Source organism: Nycticebus coucang, chromosome 2 (genome assembly GCF_027406575.1).
Source record: "Nycticebus coucang isolate mNycCou1 chromosome 2, mNycCou1.pri, whole genome shotgun sequence".
Classification (NCBI taxonomy): domain Eukaryota; kingdom Metazoa; phylum Chordata; class Mammalia; order Primates; family Lorisidae; genus Nycticebus; species Nycticebus coucang.
Window position 1 is genome coordinate 11,996,373 of NC_069781.1, and position 6,000 is coordinate 12,002,372.

The 6,000-nt window shown below is 45.4% G+C and overlaps 1 protein-coding gene across 4 annotated transcripts in view; it reads right to left on the minus strand.

Annotated features, from left to right (window-relative positions):
• The window catches only part of GAPVD1 (GTPase activating protein and VPS9 domains 1), a 96,611-nt gene extending 93,165 nt beyond the window's left edge, over positions 1–3,446 (minus strand). For 3 of the 4 annotated variants that reach the window (XM_053562498.1, XM_053562486.1, XM_053562491.1), the window contains exon 1: positions 3,298–3,440. The gene's annotated coding sequence lies outside the window, so the exon portion shown is untranslated. Of the gene's footprint in view, positions 1–3,297 lie in introns of all 4 variants that reach the window. The other variant, XM_053562479.1, reaches the window with a different exon arrangement.
• Between the last annotated feature and the right edge of the window lie 2,554 nt (positions 3,447–6,000).

The window sequence follows — 6,000 nt, forward strand, 5'->3', positions numbered from 1 at the left end:
AGGAGGAAAAAATCTTATACAAGACGTTGAAAGAGCCTTTACAAACAGATGCAAATTTCAAACTATACATTCTCTGGAAAAAATGTTAAGAGTGATTTGTTACTGAGAAGACTAATGCCAAAATAAATCTGAACTACAAGAATTTGAAATGGAGTTTCAAGAAAATGATTTGCCAGCTCTCCAACTCTATAATCTGTATGTTTGTTTTCCATCATATGTGAAAAGGATAATAGCAATACAAAAATGTATTTGAAGACAGATTCCTCTGTTTATCGCTTAAAAAGAGAAAAATTATGCTCGGGAGGCTGAGGCAAGAGAATCGCATAAGCCCAAGAGTTAGAGGTTGCGGTGAGCCGTGTGACGCCACGGCACTCTACCCGAGGGCAGTACAGTGAGACTCTGTCTCTACAAAAAAAAAAAAAAGAAAGAAAGAAAAAATTAGGATAGCTAATAGGCAAACCATTTAAAGAAAACCAGCAAACACTAAAATGTCCTTTCACAGGCTTACAAAGAGCTTGGATAGCTTCAATTACTTGAAACTAGGGAGGTGCCTTAATACATAAATCTAAAGACCAAATATTCACTTTCTTTTCTTCCTCAGATTATTTTGCTGATTCCCCAGCACCCTGAATGAAATATCTGTGGTCTGTTCTATATTTCAGAACTACTACTCTGATCCTTTACAAATCTTTTATCTCCCTAATTATAAAATTCTCTTTCATCTACACCAGTGGTTCTCAACCTTCCTAATGCTGTGGCCCTTTATACAGTCCCTATGGGTCAAGATCCACAGGTTGAAAACTGCTGATCTACACCATCATTCTGTTTGCCTGGTCTTCTTTCTGACCTAATGATTCAAATATTCTTCCACACAGACTTACAGATCAAGAAAACTTATTTATACTATATATTGTAGGAGTTCTTAATCTTTTTTGCACCATGCACCTCTTTGGCAGTCTGGTGAAGCCTATGGTTCCCTTCTCAGATTGCTTTTAGAGGCGTAATTAAATACACATGGTTATAAAAGAAACCAATACTGAAATACTAGCAGAACAATAAAAAGACTTATTGGTAATACATGTGAGTTTTATTATTAAATAACAAGATCTAACAACATGTGTAGTAATACCATAAACTCAAAGAAATGATAAACATTAATGCTACGAGCTAAACAACTATAAACATAACACAAATATATCTATAATTTTTGGCCAGGTGTGGTGGCTCACACCTGTAATCCCAGCACTTTGGGAGGCCAAGATGGGAGAATTTTTTTTTTTTTTTTTTTGTAGAGACAGAGTCTCACTGTACCACCCTCAGGTAGAGTGCTGTGGCGTCACACAGCTCACAGCAACCTCTAATCCTGGGGCTTACGCAATTCTCTTGCCTCAGCCTCCTGAGCAGCTGGGACTACAGGCGCCCGCCACAACGCCCGGCTATTTTTTGTTGCTGTTGCAGTTTGGCCGGGACTGGGTTTGAACCCGCCACCCTCAGCTTATGGGGCCGGTGCCGTATTCACTGAGCCACAGGCGCCGCCCGAGAATTTTTTTTTTTTTTAAGAGACAGAATCTCACTTTGTCACCCTCAGTAGAGTGCCGTGTCATCACAGCTCACAGCGATCTCCAGCTCTTGGGCTTAGGTGATTCTCTTGCCTCAGCCTCTCCAGTAGCTGGGACTACAGGAGCCCGCCACAACCCCCAGCTATTTTTTTGCTGCAGTTTGGCTGGGGCCGGTTTGAACCCACCACCCTTGGTATATGGGGTTCTACTGAGCCACAGGCACTGCCCAGGAAGGAATGTTTGAGGCCAAGAGTTCAAGAGCAGCCTGGGCAACACCAAGATGCCCCTCTCCATCTCTATAAAAAAATGTTAAAAATTAGCCAGGTGTTTCACACTGGAGAAAAGCCTACTTTTAAAAAAGAAAGAAAAAGAAAAACAATTAGCCAGTTGTGGTGAGCTGCGATGTAGTCTAAACTACTTGGGAGACTAAAGCAGGACCACTTAGCTCAGGAGTTGGAGGCTGCAGCAAACTATAATGATGCCACTGCGCTTCAACCAGAGTGACACTGTAAGACCTTGTCTCAAAAAAAATAAAAATAAAAAACTCCGTAATTTTTATTGACAACAGAGTCACAGATTTCTACTTCTAAAATTCTACTGTAAGGCTCAGCATCCATAGCTCAGTGGTTAGGGCTCCAGTCACATGCACCAGGGCTGACAAGTTCAAACCCGGCCCAGGCCTGCTAAAACGATGACAACAACCAAAAAATAGCCTGGCATTGGGGTCAGCACTTGTGGTCCCAGCTACTCGGGAAGTTGAGGCAAGAGAAGTGTTTAAGCCCAAGAGTTTCAGGTTGCCATGAGCTGTGAAGCCAGGGCACTCTACCGAGGGCGACATAGTGAGACTCTGTCTCAAAAAAAATAAAGTAAAATAAAATTCTACTGTGGCTTATAGCCTACATTCATAATTGAGGAAATAATAAATTTAAGTTCATGGTTAATAAAAATAAAGATGTCGTTTTATTCTAGTTAAAGGACTCCTTAAATTCTATCCACTTTCTGTTCAATAGTGAACTCCAGGTTAAAAATCCTCTCTACTTCAAAGCCCTGCTCGTGTGTGATCAACGTAAAAATTATAACACAGATTTCTCCTTTGACCTAGCTCTCATCTGAACATAACATTATCTCTCCCTGTTTTCATGCAGATACATGCACAGAACCTTACGTATATTTCTATGGTTTGCCAGGCCAGCACCCACTACAATTGTGCCAGGCAATAAAAGCTGAAGTTGAAGGAAAACGGATGGAAACAACCAACAGTCCCTCCCTCACTCCTAGACCTCCAAGAGTAAGTGAAAAGATGCCAAGTACCGCATGAATGTTTACGGTAGGTGGGTTGCCCCCAGACCTATGTCCAGCTTGCCAAGCACTGCATCTTCACCAGAGGCACTCAGAAAACATTTCGTCACCTTTCACCTCCTATGCTCAGTTCCCTACCTGCCGGGTCGCTGGCCTATAGCCTCAACCCGAAGCTGCCCCGCGGTCCTCCAGTCCCTTCCCATCCCATCCCCCACACGTCTCTCCCTCTAGTCAGCCCCAGGCCGCCCCTAACCCCGCCGCACCGCCACGTCTCTCCCCTCCGCCTCGCCCGACACTGATGGGAAGGGCCCAAGGCCTGGAGTCAGTTGGACCGGGCGACCCCGCCGTCAGGCGCAGGTTGCGGCGCTAGGCCAGAGCGGTCGGCCGCCAGACAGGGAGCCACGCACACCGCGCGGGTTAACCCGGGACGCGCACTCACCAAGGGTCTCATGTGGAGAACGACACGAAAAACTCCGAAGGACTGCCACTCGGCCTCGAAACCGTCGCTCTCTCCTCGAACCGCCACCACTAGCTTCTCCACCGTCTCCACTCGCTAGTTGGCTTCCCGGCGTCCTGCAGCGGCGCTGCCGCCACGCCGGCGCGCGTGCGCGGCCCCGCGGGGGCCTCTGGGACGGGTAGTTCGACCTGGGCGGCCAGACCTCTTCCGCCTTGGATCAGCTGCCGGCTGGAGCGCACCACGGTGTCGAAACTGCTATGGGAGGTGGATACATTCTTTTTTTTTTTTTTTTTTTTGTTTCTGGAGGGAGGTGGATACATTCTATCTGATCTTCTCCACATCCACCCTCTTCAGCAGCTCTTATCTACTTCTTCCTGTTACATGCTAATGAATGTGGACCCAAGGTTTGCTTGAGAGGACCCTCCCTGAGCTCCTCAGTCTCCCAGCATAGACTCTGTGTCAAGCCTCTTCATTCCTTACACTAAAACCCCTTTAAAAATAATAATAATAGGTTCTGGGAATTAAGATATAGACGTCTTTGGGGAACCATTATTCTGCCTACCATAATATATATAATTTTTACTTTAATAAAAATGCTTTTTGCAAAAAAAAAAAAAAAAGAAAGAAACTGCCGTGGGAACAAGAGCCCATACTTCTGCGTACAGTAATGCTGCTGAATGTGAAAAGCCGGCCTGAGCAAGTGTATGTAAAGTAAAAATTTAGAGCGCTTAGTGTTCATTATAAAAATTGTCACTTGCTCGGGGCACATTATTCGAATGACACACACACCCTCGCAAACCTCCTTTTTCTTTATGTTTGATTAAAATTGATTTGGGTGTATCTGGATTTTCAGTATTAAACCTGGTTTCCCACCTCTTATTTTACCATTATAAATTCATATTTAACTTATTGTAAACTTGACCAGTTATTTTAAGTCAGTCAATTGACAATTCATTTTTTTTTAACAAAATAACTCATATAACAAAATAACTTCAGAAGTCAAGTTAGCTGAGTTGAACAATTATAGCAACCTTAAATTTAGAAGATACCTTAAAGGTCATTCAGAAGACACCTTAAAAGTGCAACTCCGTCCCAGGCAGGAATTCCCTCTGCTACATTCAGTCAACTGGTCATATTAACCTTTATTTCAACACTTTAAATTTCAGGGACCTCAATACCTAAAGCATCGCAGCCTGCACCACTGCTGGACAGCTCTAAATACTAGAAAGTTCTGCCTCCTGCTGAGCTGAAATCTGCTTCCATTTTACATCCTTTGTTGCAAGTAGTCATGCTGCCCGGAGCAATACAGAATGTTTTCCACTTATAAAACAATGATTAGGGCGGCGCCTGTGGCTCAGTGAGTAGGGCGCGGCCCCATATACCGAGGGTGGCCGGTTCAAACCCAGACCTGGCCAAACTGTAACAAAAAATAGCCGGGCGGGTTCAGTGCCTGTACCCCAAGCGACTAAGACGTCAGCCACATACACCTGAGCTGGCGGGTTCGAATCCAGCCCGGGCCTGCCAAACGACAATGACAACTACAACTAAAAATATAGCCAGGCAGGTGCCTGTAGTCCCAACTACTTGGGAGGCTGAGGCAAGAGAATCACTTAAGCCCAGGAGCCGAAGGTTGCTGTGAGCTGTGATTTCACAGCACTCTACCCAGGGCAACAGCTTAAGACTCTGTCTCAAAAAAAAAAAAAAAAAAAGTATATATATATATATATATATATATGCAGGGCATTGATCATTTTCCCAAGTATTTGGAATGTAAATCAGCTCCCACACTGCTTTCCCTGATATGTCCCCTTTAAAAGTTTTCAGAATTGGGCGGCGCCTGTGGCTCAGTGAGTAGGGCGCCGGCCCCATATGCTGAGGGTGGCGGGTTCAAACCCAGCCCCGGCCAAACTGCAACAAAAAAATAGCCGGGCGTTGTAGCGGGCGCCTGTAGTCCCAGCTGCTTGGGAGGCTGAGGCAAGAGAATCGCTCTAAGCCCAAGAGTAGAGGTTGCTGTGAGCCGTGTGATGCCACGGCACTCTACCGAGGGCAGTACAGTAAGACTCTGTCTCTACAGAAAAAAAAAAAAAAAAAGTTTACAGAATTGGGCAGCATCTGTGGCTCAGTGAGTAGGGCACTGGCCCCATATACCGAGGGTGGCGGGTTCAAACCCGACCCTGGCCAATCTGCAACAAAAATAGCCAGGCGTTGTGGCGGGCGCCTATAATCCCAACCACTTGGGAGACTGAGGCAAGAGAATTGCCTAAGCCCAGGAGTTGGAGGTTGCTGTGAGCTCTGTGACACCACAGCACTCTACCAAGGACGATAAAGTGAGACTCCCTCTACAAAAAAAAAAAAGTTGGGCTTTGGCGCCTGTGGCTCAAGCGGCTAAGGCGCCAGCCACATACACCTGAGCTGGCAGATTCAAATGCAGCCCAGCCCGGCCAAACAACAATGATGGCTACAACCAAAAAATAGCCGGACATTGTGGTGGATGCCTGTAATCCCAGCTACTTGTGAGGCAGAGGCAGGAGAATCACTTGAGCCCAGGAGTTGGAGGTCACTGTGAGCTGTGATGGTACAGCACTCTACCCAGGGCAACAGCTTGAGGCTCTGTCTCAAAAAAAAAAAAAAAAAAGTTGTCAGAATTTGCTTTTTATTTATTGCCTCCTTTTATTACTACATAGT